This window comes from Ipomoea nil, unplaced genomic scaffold, assembly GCF_001879475.1.
Source record: "Ipomoea nil cultivar Tokyo-kokei standard unplaced genomic scaffold, Asagao_1.1 scaffold1978, whole genome shotgun sequence".
Taxonomy (NCBI): Eukaryota; Viridiplantae; Streptophyta; class Magnoliopsida; order Solanales; family Convolvulaceae; genus Ipomoea; species Ipomoea nil.
This window is the reverse complement of record NW_017618406.1, coordinates 2166484-2192188: the sequence shown is the minus strand read 5'-3', so window position 1 is coordinate 2192188 and position 25705 is coordinate 2166484. Positions and strand designations below refer to the sequence as shown.

General features: G+C 36.3%; 1 long non-coding RNA gene across 1 annotated transcript; it reads right to left on the bottom strand.

Moving 5' to 3' along the window:
• Nucleotides 1-261: 261 nt before the first annotated feature.
• Nucleotides 262-25705, bottom strand: LOC109147279. Its single transcript, XR_002048621.1, has 3 exons — nt 25695-25705; nt 9708-9720; nt 262-355 (listed from the first exon to the last, which is right to left on the bottom strand). It is a non-coding gene; the product is annotated as an uncharacterized LOC109147279 (long non-coding RNA).

Genomic DNA, 25705 nt, shown 5'->3' with positions numbered 1-25705 from the left:
ATCTCCAGTTCACATAGTTTGGGAGATTTTTGAAGCAACTGCAAAACACCCTTGAGCTGCTTTTCATTGGCAAACTTGAAAGAATGCAGTTTGATTACTTGCAGATTCACTGCAGTTGGGAAGGAGGCTACTTCAATATCTTCCCAATTCTTTAACAAAAACAAAAGATTATATGAGACTTGAAAAGAACTCTAACAAACCACAAGGAAAAGAATATTTAATCTGTTAATACTATAGTCCATATATATATATGAAGGAAGATAGATTCTCACCAACCAGAAACGGCCCTCCATGCAAAGAACCTTAATTGATTTCAAATGAAGTGCAAACCATCTCGATTCAACCGGACATATAACTTCAGTAATAGACAAGCTCTCAAGTTTTGGAGCCCTAATCTTAAAATTACTGATCCGGCTACAACTAAATAAATCAAGCTTCTCAAGATTAGGAATACTATACACTGTTTCATTAACATTATGATTAAAAACAACACTCGAGAAAACTAATGAAGTGACACAGGGAAAAATACAAGGAACATTTACTGGGAAATCAAAATACACACTGCTGAGTCTCAGCTGCTTGATTGTAAGGCATGAGAATATACAAAGTGGCAGCTTATATCGTCTGCCCAGATGAGAGATGTTGAGTTCCTCAACGCCATTTCTTGATAGAAAAAGAAACCACGGGTCTAAATCGGACTGCTCCAGATTAGGATCAACTAATCTGAGTAAATTGATGTCTAAACTAAATTTCTTCACGGGTCGAACACGCTGCAAGAGAATGCATGTTATTATTTTAACGTAAGGTAAGCCACGTTCGCGTTCTAGGAAATACAAGAAGAAGTTCAAATCAAATGCAAGCCGCCCATGCTGCAACCAAGCATCATTCCAGTGGGTTGAGAGCAGAGCAGTTCTGGCAGCATCTCGGGTGGGCAAACACTCCAAAATTCTGTCCTTTATCTCTACCGGTAGATGACTTATTAGATCCCTACTTGCATCCGGTACGGTTTCGATTCGCCGACGTTGAGCCATTAAACTGAAACAACAATGAGGCGGCAGTCGAAATCAAAACCCAAAATCGTTGCGAGAATCTGCAAGATTTCGTAAAGAAAAGGAGATTAGGAAGAAAAAAGTGAAAGAAACCCTCACCTCTGTGGCAAATTATGCTGTGCATCCGTATGCACCATGCATGGTGCATACGGATGCAAAAACGACATCGTTTTAATAAAACACGCGTCTCTCCTTAAAAAAAAAAAATCAGGTTCGATTCCCAGCAACAACATATGAACTAAAATTCCATAATCGATGAACTATAATTCCATAATCTAATCTATGAACTAAAAATTCCAGAATGAATGAACTAAAATTCCATAATCTATAAACTAAAATTTCAGAATCGATGAACTACAATTCCATAATCGATGAACTATAATTCCATAATCAATGAACTATAATTCCATAATCTATGAACTAAAATTCTAGAATGAATGAACAATATAATGTTGTTGCTGGGAATTGAACCTGAATTTTTTTTAAAGGGGAGACGCGCATTTTTTAATAAAACGACGTCGTTTTGGCATCCGTATGCACCATGCATGGTGCATACGGATGCACAGCATAACTATCCCACCTCTGTAGCCTCTGCCCTCTGATGTTTGGGTTGGGCCTTTACGGGTTATGAAAGCCGAAGGGAACCAGAATGCTAATTTAATTTAAAGGAATATAATATTACTATTAATTATTTAATTATGGAATAAGGGTCAAATAGGCCACTGAACTGCACACTAAAGTGCAATTAGGCTATCGAACTCAAAAATAATGCAATTGGGTCCCTAAACTACACAAACTCATGCAATTAGATCTAAAATGACCTGTTGACCTGAAATTGTGCTGACGTGGCGGTTATCAATTTTAAAAATAAATTTTAAATATAATTTAAAATAAAATAATTAATTAAAAAAAAAAAACTAGAACTGTCGGAGACGAAGCTCTTCGTCTCTGGCCATGGAGACGAAGCTCTTCGTCTCTGGCCATGGAGACGAAGCTCTTCGTCTCCGGCCATGGAGACGAAGAGCTTCGTCTCCCTGGCCTTGGAGACGAAGAGCTTCGTCTCCCTAGCCATGGAGACGAAGGTCTCTTCGTCTCCATGGCCGGAGAAGAAAGCTTTGTCTCCGGCCTTGGAAACGAAGCCTTCGTCTCCATGGCCAGGGAGACGAAGCTCTTCGTCTCCATGGCCGGATGGCCGGAGACGAAGCTTTCGTCTCCGGCCATGGAGACGAAAGACTGCCGGAGACGATTCGTCTCCGGCAGTTTTAGTTTTCGTTTTTTTTTTTTTTTTTTTTTTTTTTTTTTTTTTTTAAATTATATAATTTTAATTAATTATTTTATTTTAAAAAATATTTATAAATTATTTTTAAAATTGGTAACCTGCATTTCAGGTAAACAAGTCATTTTGGACCTAATTGCATGATTTTGTGTAGTTCAGGGACCCAATTGCATTGTTTTTGAGTTCGATGATCTAATTGCATTTTGGTGTGCAGTTCAGTGGCCTATTTGACCCTTATTCCTTTAATTATTTAATTATTTAATTTTAAGAATATGATGTGTGCTCGGCAAATTATTGTGTGGACTATTGAGTACATAGTTTTGTATGGATCATACTAAAAATTATATTTTTAATATGTTTAAAGTATATTATTCATGTACTGAATGTACAATACATAGATTAATTAATGTATTTTCAGTATTCAAATAATGTACTTTCACTGAATATAATGTACATTTTTAATATACTAAAAGTTTATTATTTATGTACTGAATGTACATTATTTGATAGTATGGTTTTTGTGTGGATCATGGTCCATATGATTGTGTTTGCTCCTCATCTTGGTTTAAACATGTTGTAGTTGTTATACCATAGACCAGAGTCCACCTTGCAAGGTGGACTTTGGTCCTAAATTGTGTATTTTTAGTATTGGAATTGGAATTGGAATTGTGAACCAATAAGAACATAAATTGTGTTTTTAAGTTTTGAAAATTTGTGAATACAATACAGGCTCATCAAAAATTGTGGATTTTAAAAAAATAAATTGTAAACATTTAATACGTATATTGTATATCTTTGAATTCAGGTCCACTTTGCAAGGTGCAACGTACCCATGTCCACAAATTAATTTGCCAAACTGTTGGGGGAATGACACCGGGTCCAACCCGATTGAGTCCAGAGAATAGAGACTAGGGTTTATAAAACGTGGCATTTTAGGATTATTGAGTTCTAAATCGTGGAACATTGCGTACAAAGATTGTGAATATAGAGTTCAAAATTTGTTGAATATAGAGTTCAAAAATTGTGAATATAAATTAAAAAATTGTGATACTGTTGATATTATTATTAATATAGAGTAATAACAGTGTGACTATAGAATTTTATAATTGTGAATATAGAGTTCATATAATGTATTATACGGTTGATCTACTTGTGAATATAGAGTTCATAAAATGTGTAATTGTGATTATATAATTATGAATATAGAGATATGTAATTGTGAATATAGAGTTCAAAAGTTGTGAATATAAAATACAAAAATTGTGAATATAGATTCAAAAATTGTGTGATACTGTTGATATAAGTCATATAACTATAAATATGGAGTTATGACATTGTGAATATAGAGCTTTATAATTATGAATATAAAATTCACAAAATGTGTTATAGTGTTGATTTACTTGTGAATATTGAGTTATGTAATTGTGTTTATATAGTTATGTAATTGTGAATATAGAGATATTGTAATTGTGAATATATAGTTCAAAAATTGTAAATATAAAACTCGTTAATTTGATAAAAATGTTATTATTTTTTGTAGAGCATGACTTGATTTATTCGTCATTCCACATCCCCATGTACTTATATTTCCATCAAATTCATTTTAATTTTTTCCTTTGTTATCCTTTGTTATACCTAAGGTCATAATTTCTTTCTAACATTTTCATTGGCAGCATTGGATTCTGATCCTACTCTCAATGAATTCTTAGTCGACATTATCATGTAATGGACATATTTTTGTCCCCATTTATGCTTTCCGTTATAGTTTATTATTATATATATGTTTTAGCTCCTCTCTAAGAGGGCGATGATGAAAGTGATAATAATAATTCGGACTCTTCTCCCTATTACATTGTCTCTATTTTCGATCTCTACTATATATTGTTTACAATTCACCGGCTAGGAGGTAACATGCCAACTACCACAACTAACCAATTACAACATTCAAGACTATTTTGGAAACAATAAAAATTTTCAAGTAGAAAGAAATTTTGAAAATAATTTCACGACATATTATTTAGATGAAAAATTTCTTGAATATACAAATAGATATACCAAATTTTAATGAAAAAATTTATTATCTACTCAAGAGATTTCCTTACCCAGACTTGGTAAAACAAATTATGAAGTATCTAAATTTTTTCACATTCCAACAAAAATTTATATTAGATAAATTAAAAGAACAATTTGAAATAGATTTTGAAGAAAAAAATTTAAAAAATTGATTGAAGAAATAATTGAATTGGTTTCCCAATCAAAACACATTAAAAATTTTGAAGCAGAATTTCACCAACAACATGCATACATAAATTATGAAATAGTAGAATCTTACAGATATTCATCCCCTGTTTATTTCATAAATTATGAATCTGATAATAATTATGAAAATTACTACAGTAAAGCTGAAACAGAATAATTTTAGCATCTTTTACTAAAAGATGGAAGAAATAAAAATTAACAAACCTGTTAGAAGAGAAATTTGTATAACAGATCCCAACATAATTGCACTAATTAAATCAAATTTGCTTTTATAAAAACAAGAACAAATTTTAAAGAAGAGATTAAGGGTCCGTTTACTAACAGAAAACTGTTCTCTGTTTTCGTTTTCTAATTTTTCAGTTTTCATTCTCTGTTTTCAATTCTCTGTTTTCTGTTTAGAAAACTTGTTTACTAACATAAAACTGTTCTTTGTTTTCTGTTTTCTAATTTTTTAGTTTTCACCTAAAATTTAGTTTAGATAAAATTAATATTTTTGAGCTAATATTTAAAATATATTTTTTTTTTGGATATATTCATTTGAATGACATGTATATGAATATATAACTTTTACTTTGAATTCTAATATATGTGAGATTTCAATATTCGATATCTAGACCGAACTTGTATTATGATGTAACATAATTAAAAATATTCGAACTAATAATCTATTGAGTTCAATCAAAATCTAAAACATTATATAGAGTTTAATTCTTAATTTTGATAATGTAAATAATGTCTAACTTTAAAGTGTAAGCAAATAAATTATGTTTAAATAAGTAAGGTAAGTAGAAAAGATAGAAGATAGTGATAAGTAAATAAGATGATACTGAATGTAATCATAGTAATGTGGTTACATATAACTAAATAGATGATAGATGATTCTGTTTTCTATTTTGAAAACAGTTTTTAAGTGTGTTTCAATTTTTCATAAATTTCCAGAAATTATTTTCAGTTTTGAAAATGAAAACTGTGTTAGTAAACATGTTTTCTGTTTTCTATTTTCCAGTTTCCGGAAATTCCCAAAAATTTTCAGTTAGTAAACGGCCCCTAACCATTGTAAAAACTCAAAGACTACTAGTCTCAAATTATACTCAATTACCAAATACCTAAAGAAGAAATTAGTAAGATCCAATTCTATGACATGATGAGACAATATACTTTAGCTCATAAAAGGATAAAAATTTTGGACTGAGAAATTATAGAAATTAAAAATGTTTTTGCATATTATTATCGTTACAATGTCTAAATTTTCCACATATTATCCATAATTATGATAATAATCAAGAGACTTTTTAGATGAAATGAAATTATTATTTCTGATCCAGACACACTACATATAATTAGATCTAATTTGCCCACTTACAAACAAAAACAAATTTTAAAAACGCACCTACTTTCACTTAAAATTAAAAGAAAAACCCAATTGGAAAAACCTAGATGAGGAAAAGAGTACACGAAGTATGTTGAACCACGTGATGCACCGGCTGCCTCATTAAAAACCTTAGTCTAAGAAAACCCAATGAGAAAAAAAACTTAGCTAAGAAAAAGAGTACAACCATAAGCCTTCTGGACATAATCTTCAAGATTTCAAGGGTCTTCAAGACTATCCACTCAAGTGCACCAACATCGGTTGCCTTATTAAAAACCTTAGCATAAGAAAACCCTGTTGGAAAAAACTTAGCTAAGGGAAAAAGAGTACAACCATATACTTTCAGAGCATAATCTTTAGGATTTCAAAAGCCTTCTAGATTGTTCATTCTAGTGCAGCTAGGAGTTGTCCCCCCCCCCCCCTCCCCCTCTCTGAAGATAACAATCTCCTAAGCCTACGCATCCCAATTTTATGAACATATTACTCAAAAGTGGATGTAGACAGATGCTTAGTGAACATATCTGCAAGATTGTTCACAGGGGCAAACTTTCTCAACAACAATTTCACCACTCTTCTGGAGTTCATGTGTGTAGAAGGACTTAGGTACAATATGTTTTGTAAGGTTCCCCTTAACAAACCTATTAGTTGCTTGTGCAACACAATCTTATTTGTCATCATATGGGACATTGGGGGTAAAAATATAACATAACCAGTTTTGGACTTGGCATCATAGGGATCAAATAAAAGAGCAAGTACTCAAGTAGCCCATCAAAACCACATATTGGTTTCTCACATAAGCGTCAAAATCTTTGTACCTCGAAGATGCTAGAGGATATGTTAAATACCATTTCAATTTTCATTGTAGGGGGAAACACTAAATGTTGCTAGCAATTTCATCGCAAATTCAATATTAGGCCTGATGCGACTATGGAACTTCTAGTTCTACAATAGTGCTCCAACGAAGTAATGGACTTCCAGTACCAAAATATCCTCATTATCATCTTCTAAATGGCCCCTTATCTACTTCAAGAGATTATTGGACAACCATTAGTGTGATAAATAAATGATACTTATCTATATAAAACATTTTCAAGACATTTTTCAAGTAGGCTAATTGGTGTATAAAACTTCTTCAAGGAGAAACTCGATCTTCAGGTCGAGACAATACTTGGGTTTCCCAAGTCTTTTATTTCAAAACTCCATCTTTCGACACGAGCTAATATCAGCAAGCTCTCTATGTTTCAATAACATTTAAACCATCAATATCGATTGTGATGATAAATAAATAACTCCATTAGCAATTCTTTAACGAACACATAATGGTATATGTTATTTGCATATTCCTTCTTCGGGGGGAAAACGCTCAGTCATTAATATTCAAGTCATACAAAGACTTTAGTAGTTTAATGATACATGTTGCGATTTTCACTTTCCTCATTTCAAAAGTGTTGAATCCATTGGGGATTTACAAATAAATATTAGCATCTAATGACCTATAAGTTTGCGGTCATGACGTTCATCAACTGCATATCTAAATTTACAATTCACTGCCAATGATGTTAATTACCGGAACGTAATGCCATATGTTGTGGGAGAGAATATTTGATCAAAATCAATTCAGGGTCTCTGTGTAAACTCTTAAGCTACTATAGTCTCGCTTTATATCATACCACCCAATTATTTATATTTCTCTTTTGTACAAACACCCATTTGTAACCTACAAGGTTAAAATAAAATGGTGTACATGTCATAACGAGAATACAGTTTTAGCGAGCTGAGTTGTATGTGCCTTAATTGCTCTTTTATACATTAAAAAATCAGGGCACTACCGGTGCCTAGCCCTGGATCCAGATTCTCATATATTGGGAGCAATTTATAAGGCAATTGTGTTGTCAACAACTATAACATTTTTCATAAATTTCTCCCATATATATATAAAATAATGGCGATTTCTAATTCAACCAGACTCTAGTCATTTCCCAAAGATATTTTTATCTAGTTGTTCCGCATTCCCAGCATTATGATTTTGGGTGCACCTATAATTTTACTCGAGTTTTTCGACTTCTGGACGAAGTCTTCAGGACATACTTCTTTAAGCGATTTCAAGAGTGAGAAAAATTTTCTACTAGATTTAGCTTTCCACGGATTCTTGTCTTTTATACCGACATGTCTCCACGCTTCTAGCGTCAAGGAGCATTGATAGATACATACGGTCCAAGTTGGGGACGACATATGGGACCTAGTCACTCTTTTTATTAGTATATAGATTGGCATATTATTTATCTTTTGAACTTCTAGTTCAGTTTATATCTTCTGAAATTCTAGTTCAGTCTACCTAGTACGTGGATTTAAATATTGAAGATCTTTTTCATCAATCATCCATAGAATTTCTCGGCATTCTATTAAATTTGAGCTCTTATCTCCCCCTAATACCGTGAAATGATCTTCATAAAGTGTGCAGTCTGCATACCTAAATATATATTGATCCCATATCATGGGTTCTAAGGATTTAAATAACACACAGAGGTTTATAATCAACATATACATGCCCACAAAGGTACGCTATGGTGGTGATATAGGAAAAATACCGCACACTATGAATAAAACACATATGGAAAATGTTTGATTTTATACCACGTACTAGAATTGATACGTGCAAGCGATTTTATACTTCAATTCTTGATGCAGAACCAGGTTTAGAATACTGCTCCAGCAATGCTAACACGCTAGTCAATATAGTCAAGTAGAAGTGTATTTGAAAATTTTCCTCTCAATTTGTCAGCATAGTAATTCGTCTGTTTCAGTAAAGGAAAGTATTTCCTTTTATAATGCTTTAGCTCCAAAACAACCTTCTCTCATATCAATGTTGTCCACCCCTTCGAAACAAACCATAACCATAAAAATAAAAAAATTCCTCAATTATAGTATTCAAATCCACATAACCTGTTGACCACCACTTCATACCACACGATTGTAGACATTATTTCAAGTGCTATACCAGAAGAAAAACATCTTTCAAGATTACTTCTAAAATAAATCTAATTTATTTTGACAAATAAATTAGTCAACATATAGGGTTTTAATGTGTATTAAATTTTACACTTACAATCTCCCCCTTTGACAATTTATTTGGCAAAAACTAAGATATATATACTTTGGGCAAGAAAATTTAAAAGACAAACAATTTTATTAAAAGAAGCCCTTAGTGTATATATATATATATATATATATATATATATATATATATATATAGGGGTTCTTATTTTAGATCTAACCAAGTTGATGAATTACTCCTAAAGGTTCCCATCAAACTAGTGCTAGTTGATGAGGATGACTTCGGAAACAGCAAAGTTCAATTTTTCTGGGGTATTATCTAAATTCCAATAAAATACAATCGGATCAAGTATGAGTTGGCGATCAGAACATATATGGATAGAACTTCTACCAGGGTCTCGAAAAATAAGTAATTTCTGCTGGGCTTTTATCCATTTTTTTAGGTTCATTAGGATTCTTATTAGTTGGAATTTCCAGTTATCTTGGTAGAAATTTGATATCGTTTTTTCCATCTCAGCAAATCATTTTTTTCCCACAATGGATATATATATATATATATATATATATATATATATATATATATATATATATATATATATATAAAAACAGAGTAACCTACAAAACAAAAATAACAATTACCCAGATACTTGGACCGTGCTCCACCCATAATATAGAGCCGAAGAGCTGTCATATACACAACAAGCAAACTGATACTTCCAATAGAGTACCAACAGTGAGATAATAAGTAGAAGCCCAGAATATCAAAAAGAGATAATAGATTGTTAAGATAAATAAAAGCTCAATCATCCAAATAAAGGAGCTGTCAATAAAGTAGGAGAAATTACCCAGATTACCAGATTTTCAAACATACCAACACAACATACCGACACAAGGCATACTTCAACCAAAGATCATAATTCTCCCCCTTATTCCAACCATACTCCCCCTTATTATATACTCCCCCTTTTTGTCAATAAATTGACAAAGATGAACATCTATATTAGTGGATTGAGTCTGACGGAGTGCCCGATTGGACTGAACCTGCACAAGAAAATTAGAAACGAGAAACGCAGAACTTGATAACAATTAAGCAAATAACACATAAACACATATAGACACAAAAATCAAGTTGGAGCAGATAGAGAAAATAAAGCATATCCAAGTAATAAACACATTCAAACACAAATTCATAGTAAGTAGCACAAAACGCACACAAATAATAACAGACACGAACACGGTCATGACCGGACCAAACAAATAACACAGAGGAAAAGAAATCAAATAACATAAAAACAATCAATATTTCAAATTCAGACATCAATCATTGCCTCATTGGAGCAGATAAATAGGTACACAATATTTGATCAACTGATATGGATATTTAATGAACACATAGAAACATCCAAAACAAGTTCACATACAAATATACGCACATAATATTAGGAAAAATTCACCTTAGGCACATTTAAATGAGCAGATAATGAAAGCACAAATTGCATACATGAACTTAAAGTTGAATCAAATTGATAGAACAAAAAAAATTATACGAGTTAGAAGTCAAATCAATTTAAAAATCCCTTGGTTGATAAAGTATTAATCCTGTTCCTGAAAAACAAACAACCTTATTAGAAATGACAAATAAAATAAATAGTAAATTAACATACCTATTATTTTCAATTCCAGATTCATAATCAACAAAGTTGCCAATTATCATTTTCCCTTCCTTGAGATGTTATTGGAATTGACTGAAATACGAAGTCAGTTTTTCTAATCCACACTTGTTTTACAAAATGTGCAATGTGTTTGTGGGTGAACTTCTCATGTCTTTGATCTTTATAAAAATAAAAGCACTCAGGTCTGGTATGGCTGTTGGAAAATTGGTCAGAATATGTCGTAGATCTAGGCTACTGTTTACATAGGCTGAGTATAGAAGAAATCCTGAATCAATCGGTGACGTGCGCAAGACACTACCTTAAAAGCAAATATTGCCCGGAGACGGTAACAGTCTTACCGGTTGCTTTCGACCAGTTAACATCGAAGCTCAGGATTGCAGAAGAGAAGAAGAGAAGAATGTATTGAGCGTTTAGAGCTCAGGAGGAGCAGGGTATTTATAGCTATAGAATTACCTGCTCCTCCTCTCTTAGCCATTCAATTTCCACTAAAATAGGGGAGTGGTGGAGAGGACCACATTTGTAGGAGTTAAACCTCACTCCACAATTTATTGTGGATGGAAATAATCCACACTTGTTTGGGTGTTATTCCCAACATCCCCCACACACTCAACAAGTGTGAATGAAGTCGATGTCTGAGCGGAAGTGAGCGCTGACCTTAATGCCAGTGGTTTAAACCTTGAACTGACACGTAGTGACTTGAGTAACTTTCTCCTTAGTAGTGAATTGAATCTTGAACTAGCAAAGGAGAGGTAGGTTTGAACTCATGTGCACACATCAGCACCCATTATGCAGGTTCTTCGGAAGTCAAACTCTTTGACTTGTGTTCTACCTCTGTGTAGACCCTAGCTTAGAACATCTCATGTTCAGTTGCTTTATGAGTACGTAAGCTTGGCTTAATTTGTTGATTTTAAGCTCATTTCCTTCGATGTATCGAGGACAGCCTTTCTATTTAGTCCTTTAGCGAGAGGATCTGCTATTCTTCTCGGGCTCCATATACTCTAATGTGAGTGCTCCAGTCGTAATCAACTGTCTTACAGACTCATGTATGACCGTTATGTGCCTTCTTTGTGAGTTACAGTGTATGTGCATAGACGATGTAGCACACCCCCACCATGGCACGTCTGCCAGTAGGTCTCTCAGCCACTCGGCTTTTTGCCCAACTAGATCAAGAGGTATAAATTCATTCTCCATTGTTGATCTAGCTTATACAAGTCTGTTATGTCTATCTTAATATAGACTTCCACCATGTCTAAGTCTATTTCACCATAGACTTTTAACTCTGACAAGTCTAATCGCATTATAGTTTTTTATGTCTTGTCAAGTCCATCTCAATATAGACTTTTAACTCTATCAAGTCTATCTCAGTATAGACCACCTTTAAAGGCTTATAGAGTAGTTAAGTACATAAATCAGTTGTAAGTCTTTTCTTTCTATCATAGGCATTGTTCTTTGCAATGCAAACAACAGTTTGTGAATCACAATGTATATGTAGTGAAGGTGTTAGCTAGACACCCCCAAAACTCCACGTTTATCAACATATTTCTTAGTCACTCAGCTTCTTGGAATAACCCCATTATCTTTCATAAGAGGCGGTTAGCCCTTTTCTACTCAAGTTAGGGATCTCTTTAGGTCTACCTCAACATAAACCATCCCAATTGAGTATAAGTCACCAATAGCACTTTGTACTCATGTCATTATGCGGTGAATTCATTAGGTTTGTCTCAACAAAATCACCCTTTCTCAAAGAGTTATGAATTCATTAAGAGCTGTAGCTCAACCTCACAAGTACACACACTGTCGGAATGACCAACTAGTGTACTATTTTGTAACTCTTTTCATGGCTTCGTTTGACCACAAAAGTGGGATCCACCACGAATTCATTACCACTTGGACTTTAAGTCCTTCCAATGAGTCAGCGACTAATCCTCATAATTAGCCCTCAAGTAAGTTGACTCTCTTGACCAAACTTACATGCACTTTGACGAGTACTTTGTTTACTCGTAAATAATCCCTTGATATTTTCATGTTTAACATGAAACATTCTCTTTCATCATTATTCTCAATACCACAGAGAAACTTTTGATGAGAATATAAGGAGTTTATTACCCCCACAATGCAACACTTACAAATATTTGTTGTCAAATGTATTTGATCTCTTACCCAGACTGATCTTTGGTGCCCAACATTAGCTCCTTTGTAGACTGAGTTTTGCCGATTTGCTTTGTGGAGCATTATAGAAGCTTCGCACTCTGCTTGATACATGCTCAACAGTTGAATATATTTCAACAAACTTGGTTATCTCAATTGATCACAATTACCCTTTAATTAGGAATTATAGGTATTTCAATATGACTCAACCAAGAGTTTAAATAATATATATATATATATATATATATATATATATATATATATATCTACAAACGCTCATTGTTAGTAAGCCATAGAAATAATGTTGTCCACATGCTACATCAAGTTGAACAACATAATCATAAATTTCACATCATATTCTTATAAGAAATTAATGTTATACACAAGGAATATGTTCGAGCTCATATTTATTCAGAAATATCTCTCAACAATGAGACTTCAGAGTTGCCACTTGCACAATTTTCCATTCCCTTGAGAAAATTAAAACTCATATTAAGCATTCATAGGATGCAGATCAATATTACTATTGCAGTACTTCAACAATTTCTATTGCAAGGCTTTGATTAACAACATATGAGAGTCAACCTCATTTCAGGTGAAGATCAAGTGGCGCTCTAACTAGCCTGCATGATCAACACCCTACTTCTTAAAACTCCCAGGTCGAGTAGTGAAACTGAAGTTTTCTTAAAAACCATCTTCCTAGACAGAGTATTCAAGAACAATGACTTTTCCATGCTACCACCATAAATGTGAGTAAAGCCTTTGAAATTAAACTCAGTACACAATTTAAATATTTAAGATTATGTGACTGTAATATAGTATGTATCTCATCAAATAGTGCAATGTTTGTAACATATCCACAATAATAACACATAATGTTGTAAATTGACATGTGCATAAGTACACAATTTATAAGCTTTATATCATATTGATGATTTAATCACTTAGCAGCAGTAGTGTTAAATCATCACTTCTAACACAACAAATTCATAAAGCTCATACATGTGAATAATAACAATTCACTTATCTTTGTGTACACCGCTGTTAATTTTCTATATAATATTCAAAGCACTCACCATACAAAATATGGAAAGGTGATTTCTAAAATGCTTGTCACAATATATATTTAATGTTTAACATGCTCTCAAAAGATAATAATCAATTGAATGCAAAGATATAGACAAACCATCTTCTAAATCATGTCATTATGATAATTTTAAGGGACATGGTCAATGCCAATAATATATGACTACTAATGCTCAAGACAATCATTTGCATATGGTAGTCTATTATCATATAAGTATGCATGTGCCATATTAAAATATGAGGAGACAATCTCATTGGCAAGACTGAGCTATGCAAAGAGTATACATGAATAATGACTCTTCAACTCCATGCTACAAACAAATTGCAACCAAAGACTTTGATATATACTTATTATATCTTTATACAAATAATTTTAGTACATGATTCAAATCTTTAAAACCATGTCACAAAGATATATAATTATATATGCATCTCATATTCAATTTGAAGGAACAAATAGCCCCCACTAATAAATTAATCATGCATCACTTAAATTTATGTTCCCCAGTTATCTAACGCATAATCACTTTTTGATCTCATTTTGTGAAGAACATCATATATAACATTTTCGAACAGCTCTAAATCCAAGAAACACATGTCTACACATAGACATAACAGTATGTATGAGATATTGATCATCAAGATTAACCATTTATATCTTGGATGTTAAGAGTGAGAGAGCATGTTTAAGTAATATAATGATCTTGCTATTTCAATTCTTCAAGACCAATATGCTATAAAAGATAATTATGTGATATATCATCATCGTAACTATAACTGCTTACACTTTAAATTCAAGAGCACAAGATTTAATAATGACTAAGTCATAATATATACAGAATATTAATAATTTTGTGTGCTGAAAAGCATGTAGCTAACTATCTCTTAAGTTATGTCAATCCTCATGTTGTGCACATTGAAGAGAACGAACCAAAAGATGAAATATGATGTGGTGATGACGCATGAAAATATTTCTAACCCCCATTAAAAGAATTAACACATACACATGTATAAAAGAAATAATACTTAGCTCAGAGTTCGACAGACTTGAAGTGGATCATCATCTTAATCGCCTACCAGCGGTAGTTCAGACCGGTGAGAGGTTCGAGCTTGGCGAGGTCAGAGGAGGTTTAGATCCGAAGGTCAACATGATAACTTAAGCAAAAATATTTGCTTTTAACTGTTGGAAAATTGGTCAGAATATGTCGTAGATCTAGGCTACTGTTTATATAGGTTGAGTATAGAAGAAATCCTGAATCAATCGGTGACGTGCGCAAGACACTACCTTAAAAGCAAATATTGCCCAGAGACGGTAACAGTCTTACCGGTTGCTTTCGACCAGTTAACACCGAAGCTCAGGATTGCAGAAGAGAAGAAGAGAAGAATGTATTGAGCGTTTAGAGCTCAGGAGGAGCAGGGTATTTATAGCTATAGAATTACCTGCTCCTCCTCTCTTAGCCATTCAATTTCCACTAAAATAGGGGAGTGGTGGAGAGGACCACATTTGTAGGAGTTAAACCTCACTCCACAATTTATTGTAGATGGAAATAATCCACACTTGTTTGGGTGTTATTCCCAACAATGGCTACGAACCCTGCAATAATGACAAATAGGGTTATAACGTTTATATCTAGGTTGATTATCCCATACTTTACCGTAATTTTGTCTCACTGAACTTGACTCAGGAATATCTTTTGGATCTGATCCAGAACCTTTGACAAAGATGGTTTTGTCTTTGTTGTTGTTGTCATCGGTGAAGCCTAGACCAAATTTGGAAGATAATTGTCTTCCTGAATCAAGAATCTTGTCAAGAGTGGATGAAGTATCCATCATTTGAATTTGTTTTTTGAGTGTGGTTAGTTCCTGCTTTAGTGCCTTAACTTCCTGCTTCAGCTTCTCTTCACGGTCAAAAGCCTCTTTAAGCAACAAATCCCTATCAGCTACTTGATTATTGTACACTTTTCTAGCATTATCTAATATCCATACTTCACTAGACAAGGAACGATTACCTTTGAGTAAGGCTTCCCATTTGGAATACAATTTTTTATATTATACTTCATAAGATAAATCAAGTAAATCGAAATCTTCAACTGAGGTGTATTCACCTCCTTCTGAGTCAGCGATATCTTCATATTTTGGAAGGATTTTAGTTCTGGCGGTGAATGCAACGAAATTACCAAAAATTTCCTCTGCATAAGATCCAGCTACTTCTGACTCAAGTTCATCGTCACTCTAGGTAATGGCTGACATAGACTTCTTTCGCCTTAGATAAGTGGGGCATTCAGCTTGTACGTGACCAAAGCCTTCACATTCGTAGCATCTAATCCCCTTGTCGCTGGACTTGTCTTTGGAATGGGCTTGACGAGAGGTAGAAGACTTATAATTTGACGGGCCAGATTTGGAACCATTTTTTGATGCATTCGAGCTTGATCATTTTTGAAATTTATTAATTTGAGAACTCTTTTGTGACACCTGTTTCCAAATTTTAGAAAATTTTTTAGTTAAAAAATCAGTTGGATCATCACCTGGTTGCTCTTGATCAGATGTAGCATCTTGTTCTTCAGCGGCAAAGGTTACAAATTTTTTCTTTTTGGTGTGATCGGTAAGAATTTTCATTTCATAAGTTCAAAGGTTCCCCATTAACTGAGTCACGGACTTATTTTCCTTAACCATCATGTTCCTGAATAGCCATGACCTTCATTCTGAATCTAGGCGGTAGAGATCTTAGAATCTTCCTGACCAGCTTTGGTTGGGAAAAGGGCTCGCCAAGGAGCATTGCACGATTAGCCAATTCTTGCACACGACTATGAAAACTTGTGATGGTTTCATCTTCATTCATTCGAAGTTCCTCAAAATTAGATTGTACTTGTTGTAGTTTCGATTGCTTGACTGAACTTGCACCTTCGTAGGTTGATTCAAGTGCCTCTCATGCACCTTTTGTTGAATCAATCCCTGCAACCAAAGGAAATTGGCTTTTCATGTATCAATGAGTAAATCGTGTCAAGTGCTTTATCATTATATCCAACATTAGTTATTTCTGTATGAGTCCATTCAGTTTCAGGTTTAGTCACTAGTGGATCGTCAGCATTAGCTCCGTCCTTAATAGGATGCATCCATCCCGTTAGAACAGAACGCCAAACGAGTTCTCATTGAGCTTTTTGGTAAGTTCGCGTGCGTGCTTTCCAATAGGCATAGTTATCACCTGTTAACTGGGGAAGTACCTTGAGTCAATCCATCCTGAAACACTCAACACACTGTGAGACTGGACAAAGCAATAAAATAACAAAAACACCAAAAGTTGTTGAAACTTTGAGTTCAAGAAGCACAGGATAGCCAGATCGATAGACTACTAATTTAAGTCTCCAGGCTCTGATACCAATTCAAATTGTGCCGTGAATCTTGAATGCAAGATATAACTTAAGTTTCTACTTGTTTTTACTTTAGAGATTGCCGTACCGATTAATTAAATCATTTATCAGAAGTAAATAAATAAAAGCAAGAAATAAAACCAAGAACACAAGAAATGATCACGCAGTTCGGAGCACTTCTCCTACGTCTGCGGGGCTACCCACGTCAGCCCAATACACTAGATGTTCACCAAGGTGTTACAAGGGGTTCGTACAGAAAGGCCAATAGCTACTACAACCTTCTCAACATCCTATCTAGGATTGATACGTGCAAGCCATTTTATACTTCTAGTCTTGATGCAGAACCAGGTTCAGAATACTGCTCCAGCAAAGCTAACACGCTAGTCAATATAGTCAATTAGAAGTGTATTGGGAAATTTTCCTCTCAATTTGACGGCACAGTAATTCGTCTACTTCAGTATAGGAAAATATTTCCTTTTATAATGCTTTAACTCCAAAACAACCTTTTCTCATATCAATGTTGTCCACCCATTCAAAACAAACCATAACCATAAAAATAAAACAATTCCTTAATTATAGTATTCAAATCCACATAACTTGTTGACCACCACTTCATACCACACGATTGTAGACATTATTCCAAGTGCTATACCAGAAGAAAAACATCTTTGATAAGAGCCGGTCCAAGTCCAAGATTACTTCTAAAATAAGTCTAATTTATTTTGACAAATAAATTAGCCAACATATATAGGGCGTTTGGTTGAAGGGAATTTAAATTCCCTTCCCACTTAATTCCTACCTAATTCCAAAGGCCACAAAATTCCCTTGTTTGGTTGAAAGGAATTGCAATTCCATGGAATTGCAATTCCCCCATTTTAATGGAATTAAAATCCCATGTCCCCCCTGGGATTTTAATTCCTGAGATTTTAGGAAGAAAAAAAGATAGTGATGAGTCAAAATTACCCCCTCTTTTTTTTAAACCTAAAATTAATGCCTAACAACAACAATGGATATTTTTGACTTTATACTACTTATTCCCTTTCAATTCCCATGTATACCAAACTTTGGAATTGAAATTCCCAGTAATTCTATTCCTGTAAACCAAACAGTGGAATTTAAATTCTCACTTTATTCCCAGTAATTCATCTCTCATGGAATTGCAATTCCTTTCCCACGTAATTCCCCCCGTCCAACCAAACGCCTTGATAGGGTTTTAATGTGTATTAAATTTTACACTTACAATTTCTAAACATTTAACCGTTACCTGAACTAAGTATTTTATTACCGAATTAACCTAATTGAACACATTGATTATAAAATAATGTAAATTAGAGTTCAATTGGATGTATTTTGAAATCATATTGATATAAGTGCATGTTCTGAGAGTCGTGAGAAGTTAAGAATAGCTCAATGAGTCTTGAAATCATATTGATAAGAATGAACTCAAGCCTAATAAATATAATTAAATTAATACTAAAAATGTGCACAATTAGGTGCACATCAATCCCCCCACACTTAGCATTTGCTTGTCCTCAAGCAAAAACCAAGAAATAACATCACAAGTCAGAACATACAAATTACTCCTACTCTCTCTTGCACAACCTTTCAAACCACCAACCAACTTGCTACAAGACACATGTTTCAAGAATCAAATTAGCTTGGCACATAAGAGACCCATTTCCAAGCCAATAACCAAGCACCAAGAATTTAAAGAGCGTGAGGAAAGTGTGCACAAGTACTAAGTTGAGATTATGCAAGACACGACTCATGAATGAGATCCCATAGGCTTGCCCTTCATACTCCCCTAGATCAAATCTAAGAATGCATGCTAAGATCAAATAGGACTTTATTTAGCTTGTAATGGGGCTATGGGTGATGGCTAACAAAGAAGTGGTATGGAAAAATTAATCAAAAAGTGAGAATGTCACAATTTATCTAAACTTTTCAAAATTTGGAAGAGATGAGATAATTATAATTTCAAGGAGCAAATTTCTTTTAAGAACTTAGCAACTCTTTGGTAAAGTGGGGGTCCAAACTCAAAAACTTCCAATCTTTCTTTCTTTTTCATTTTTTTTTTTTTTTTCGATTCGTTTCTTTGGATTTCTTTAGAATACTGCAAGAAAATTTTAATCCAATCTTTCAATTCCCTCACACTTGAACATTTGTAATATCAGCTGCTTTTTTGGCACAACTCCATAAAACTCTTCTTATAGAAATAATAAAGATAAAGGTTTCAGTCTCTCAAAGGGTGGAAGGAAAATTTGTAACACCCCGTGTTACGGCCTCTAACCCAAACTAATTATTTAATTACTTACCCTTAAAAGAGAATTAAATTCCCTTAATTAATTAGGAAGGGTCCACCATAGACCATGGACCCTTATCCCTAAACCAAACCCTTAGTCCTATAAGGAATAGAATTAGTAAACTCGTACCATTCAGACCCTAATTAGGACTCTTAGATATATAAATAGGGACATAGGGAGGCACCTAGAATTCACACCACAATAGATTCCACCACACAAGAATTCCCAAGAATCCCCCTATCACCAAACGTAGGAGAAATCAAGAAGAAGAGATCTTAGAGAAAGAACCTTTATAGCCAAGGATTCTAATTAAGGCTAAGAGGTAACCCATGTCTCAACAAAACCTATTTTCCTTGCTATAATCTTCTTCTTTGGCTCCTTATTCTATGCTTGTGTCTTGATAAATCTTTTATGATGATTATGATATGATCTTGATGTTGATGAGATGATCTTATGTGTTGATCTTGATAATCTTGATGATTATAAGAGGATCTTGATAATTGTGTGTTGATTCTTGATAAATCTTGATGTTCTTGATTTTAAAGATAAAGTATGATTTTGTGATTTAAATGTGATTAGAGCCCTAGGTTGAATCGTGAATTTCGTATTGTGATAATCTTGGTATATTTGGATGGGAATTTGCATGTTCGGGTGTTGTTTATGTTTAGAAGTCATGTTATGATATGTTCAATGTGATTCTTGGTTTTGATCCGTTACTTGACTACGTGGTGTCGTCGTTTGTGTTTAAAAGTGTCTAAACATGGTTTCGGGTTCCACAAAAGATCCCGGGACCCAAGTATTGAAAAAGAGTTAGTGGGGGATAGGTGGGGGTAGGGAAACCCGCCACCTACCCTCTGCCCCTAAAGGGCATTGTCAGCAGCGGGCAGCCGGCGGACAGGCGACTGCCCGCCGGGCACCTGCTGCCCAGCATCTCGCCGCCGGCGGGTGGAGGACCACCCGCTGGAAATTCCCAAGTGGGAAGGTTTTCTCCCCCTTCCCAATATGCTAATGTGGGTTTCATGTGCTTGCTATGTGTTATGTGTGCATGATACCCCAATTTGGTTGCGATCAAATTGGCTATACGGGCAGTTGGATGGGTTGAGAACCATACCAACTATTAACCAGGCCAGTTGCGATCAGTCAGGTATATAAATATTATATAGGGTTGCGGTCCACCATTTGGTTTGCGATCAAACATTTTTCATGAGCGGCGGTTCATAATCTGGTTGCAATCAGAATACACTTTTGGGCTGCGGTCCACCGTTTGGTTGTGATCAAACGTTATGATGAGCTGCGGTTCATCGGTTGGTTGCGATCAACCCCTTCGTGTTGTGATACGAGGCAGGGGGCTGCGGGGCCGTGTTAGCGCTATATGCGCTGAACCTCATGTATGGGCATGCGATTCGTCCTATGGTGCCACCAAAGTGTGCTTATGTGTTGAGATAATGATTGAATAATGATATGAATGATGTGAAATAAATCTTGTGACCTTAGGATATATGCTAGTATCTTTATATGCATGATTATAACTGTTGAATGTGCTTGTCCCTCTTGTTGAGTCTATTCTCGGTTTTAAAAACTAGAGTCTCCTAAGTATATATCTTCCGGCTTCAAAATGGTTTTCCTATATATATATATATATATATATATATATATATATATATATATATATATATATATATATATATATATATATATATATATATATATATAGGGACGCACTCAGGTGCGAATAAGTGCCCAGGAAAGAAATGCGAACGAATCAGCGCGTGACACGTGTCCAGATCTAATAACTTAAAAAAAAAACGCGGTGGCATTTTCGTAAATAATTGAACATCGAAGTGCAAGTAAAATCTCTTATAAGTGCACCTATTTTCACCTATAAGTGCATGTAATTTTGCCTTGTTAGCATTCACTTTCCGCAACCATTCATGCACCTGTGTGTGCTTATAACTATATGTGCAACTATTTATAACTATAGGTGCAACTACTTATAACTATATGTGCACCTACTTTCACCTATAAGTGTATGTAATTTTGTCTTGTTAACATTCATTGATCTGAGTTCAGCGGGTAGTAATACTCCTGAAAACCACTCGCAAACATTCATACACCTAGATGCAACTACTTATATCTATGTGTGCAACTACTTAGAACTATAGGTGCAACTACTTAGAACTATAAGTGCAACTAAGTATTGATGCTCAGTGTAAATTTTTACTTGCATCTATAATACATTTTACATGCACTTGTAATACATTTTACTTGCACTTCGATGTTCAATTATTTACGAAAATGCCACCGCGTTTTTTTAAAAAATCAGTGTTTCTCATCCATTAGATCTGGACACGTGGACGAACAGAATCCATTCCTATTTCGCGCCTGGGCGAGCCGTTCGCACCCGAGTGCAACTCTATATATATATATACCTATATTGTATTTTAACGCGTTGGAGTGGGTTACCAGCATTATTCGCTGAACAGATATATTTGGCTTTCAGGAACAGATGAGTAGCTCCGGAGCGCGCTAGAGGACCGAGGCTTAGATAGATAGTTTTCCTTTCGGCCTGTGTGCCGTGATGATGTATTGACATTGCTTTGAGGATATTTAGTTAGTATAGCCTGTGCATCTGAGTTCTCCACCTAGATGTGGCATAGCACCCCAAACTCTTATGTTTAGTATGCTCTGTTTCGGGATTTAATAATAGAATTATCTTCCTATTATAATTTTTAAAAGTTTTAAATTTTAGGGTTGTTACAGTTGGTATCAGAGCTTAAGTTTGACCCTAGGATAAGACTCTTAAGACAAGACTTAGGACATTAAGCTTGAACTCTAGGTATTTAGGAACATAGGATTCAGGAATCTTACGACGCACGGTGAGATTGTGAGCCCACCTATCACTACATAACTTCCCCATCACTCTATTCTACACTTAATTTAAAGAACTTCCCCTACGCTTATCGCATCAAGGTAAGGGTGCAACACACTAACTCATCATTACAATAAACATTGGCCCTGTAGACCATCAGCATGGCCCCAAACAGAAGGCAATCAAGGACCCCTGAACCCACCACTCACGATCCTCTGGCTCAGACTCTACAGCAACAAACTCAGGTTACCCAGACACTGAGCGACGTAGTTCTCCGTAATAACAACCGACCACCACCACCACCAAACGGGAACTCGGATGTCGCTCGGAAAGTCTCAAATCATCGGCCACCCATCTTCTCGGGGGAAGAGGACCCCGCAATCCTCGAAGAATGGATTCTAACCTTCGACAAAATCCTCGGGTTAGTGGAATGCCCAGAAGAGCGCCGCGTAGAAATAACCTCGTTCTACTTCGGACACGAGGCCAACCTCTGGTGGATCCACGAGGGACCCCCCTACAAACAAGAACCGGGATTCAACTGGGAAAATCTAAAGACACGACTACGAGAACGGTTCTACCCTGCACACATAAAAGCAACCATGTACGAGGAATTCCTCCACTTAAAACAAGGGATGGCCACTGTCATGGAGTACCACAAACGGTTCCTCAAACTGGCCCGTTTCACACCCGAATTGGTCCCTACAGAGACAACCAAGATAGAAAGGTTTGTGTCGGGCCTCAACTTCGAAGCCCGAAAAGCCCTAATCGTGAGCGTACCCCGAATCCTCAACGAAGCTTACTCCAGTGCCGCCAACCTCTATCGAATTCAACTACTACAGCGTGGAGTCCAGGAACAGATTCGTAAGAGGAACACGGGAGGTGGGGAACCACCTGTGAAAAGAAAAAGAAACGACACTAACACGAGGCCAAGCAACCCAGCTGGCCAAGGGCCACCCCTGAGAAACAACGAAATTAATACGAGACCCTTCAGCCAAGGACTACATGGGAAACCCCTAGCAATGCTTCAACTGTGGGGGAGAAGGACACAAGTTCTTCCAATGCACTCAACCCCCAAACTCGCGCCCTACAGTCATGGGCCAACACGGGGGCGCAAACAATCAAGGGAATTACAATGCTCTGGGAAAAGTATTCGTCATGAGCCGCACTCAGACCGATCTTGAAGACAAGGGCAACTTCAACGAAGAAAACGTGGCCCCAGGAGACGAGGACCCCGCAAATCAATCAGAAAAAAACCAGGGAGAAGAGTTCTGCTTAGGATGATTAGTGAACCCCTTGTAAACCACCCTCATAGTAAAACCACTTGTTTAGTTTAGACATTTAGAAATTATTATGAATAAGAGACAAGGGAAATTAAATTAGCATGAAAAGAGGGACTAAAACATCCCCCACAAACCCAAGAGTCACAAAGTCAACACACAATGTAGGCAAAAGTTCAACAAAGGGAGCCGGTCAAACCCATTACCACTTTGGGTCAAAGGAAGGATAAGAAAAGACCCAAAAGATGCACAACAAAGAAGACTAATGTTATCAATGGGGATTAAACCCTAGACCTCCCACTTATAAAACCAAGTTCCAAACCACTAAGCTATGAATATTTCTTGAAACCTTAAAGGAACACTTCCTTCTTAAACCCCCCAAAGTCCCTAAAACCCACAAAACCCCCAAATCAAAAACCCTTCTTCTTCCTCTCACTCTCCCTCACTCACTCACCCTCTCTCTCTCTCTCTCTCTTCCCCTCCACAAAACTGCCAACGCCCCTCACCTCCACAACTGACCACCGTGCAGCCATCCAACCCGATCGACGATTGCCACCCTGCTTCCACTGACGACCGCCACTGCGATCGACCGATGCCGCCCCTATACGCCTGCCGTCGATGACCCGGACGCCGCCCGTCGCTCGCCCACTGCCACGCAACACCCGGACGTCGCCCGTCGCTCCCCCGTTGCCAGCCGCACCCTCACCGTCCGAAACCGAGCCGCATCGCCGCCTCACCGCCGAAAAATCTTCGCCGGAGCTTTGCTGGAGCCTCGCCGGAAAAATATCACGAGGAAAAACACCACCTTGAGGAATCTCGTAATGCCGAAGAAGCCCGTTGGTATCCGAACCCCGGAGTGGAACGACGCCGACTACATGGTGATCGGAGGTAAAGCCTTCGAACCCGACCAATTCTCTCCGGAGTTGGTCGATATGCTTAGTTTCCAAGGGCTTTTGGATACCTATCTCACAATCAAAGGAGATACGTACCCCGAGTTGGTGAAAGAATTCTATCGCCACTTGGTAGCCGTCAAACGGGGTGACAAGTTGGAAATCACCGCCAAGGTCCGAGGCAAAGAGATAGTACTCTCCGAAGGCCGCTTGGCCAAACTCCTGAAACTGACCACAACAGGTGTGTCAGATTATGATCGAAAGGCATGGATCGGTACCCAAGGCACGGGGTACAAGGATTACCTCGGGTACCTACTCGGAAAGGAAGATGGCTTCACCTCAGCCACCCAGCCAAACAGGAAATGGCTAACCGCCAAACAGAAATTTCTAGTCATGATTGTAACTGACAGCTTGTTTCCCACGAATAACAAGAACAAGGACGTGGGGAGCCTAGAGTGCACCTATGCCTATTTTCTAAAACACAAGGTCAAGTTCAATCTAGCAACCGGCTTAGTCTACCCTACGGGATGATCCTAAGTTGGATCATGGAAAAGAAAGGGGTGGACCTAAGCCACACGGAAATCAAACCCGTAAGTGGGATGATTTTCAATGCCCAGAACCTCCGCCGCAATGACATATACCATATCGGAGAGGGACAATACATCACCCTCGAGGAGGTTTGTCTAAAGCCCACGGAAGAACGATGAGAGTTGGTTGATCAGTTGGAAATCTCCAACAAGAAACTAAGACGGGCAATGCAAGAATGTGGGGAACAAGAAGAACAAGAGGAACAGGAGGAAGATAGTGAGCCTAACCCACCTGCACCCGCACAAGAGAGAGGGAATCCGGAAGGCCAAAATGAAGGATCCGTCAATAAGCGTATCCTCGTGCAACTCACCCAGCAAAACCAAATCATGGATGAAGGATTCTCGTCGCTAATCCACGCAACGCACGCATTAGATCGGAGAGTGGCAGCAATCGAGGCCATGTTGGGCACACGCGGGGCATCTAACTTAGGAACAGGAAATCAAGGTAGACCCAAACTTTCCAAACACCACCTCACCAAGTTCCACTCTACCACCAG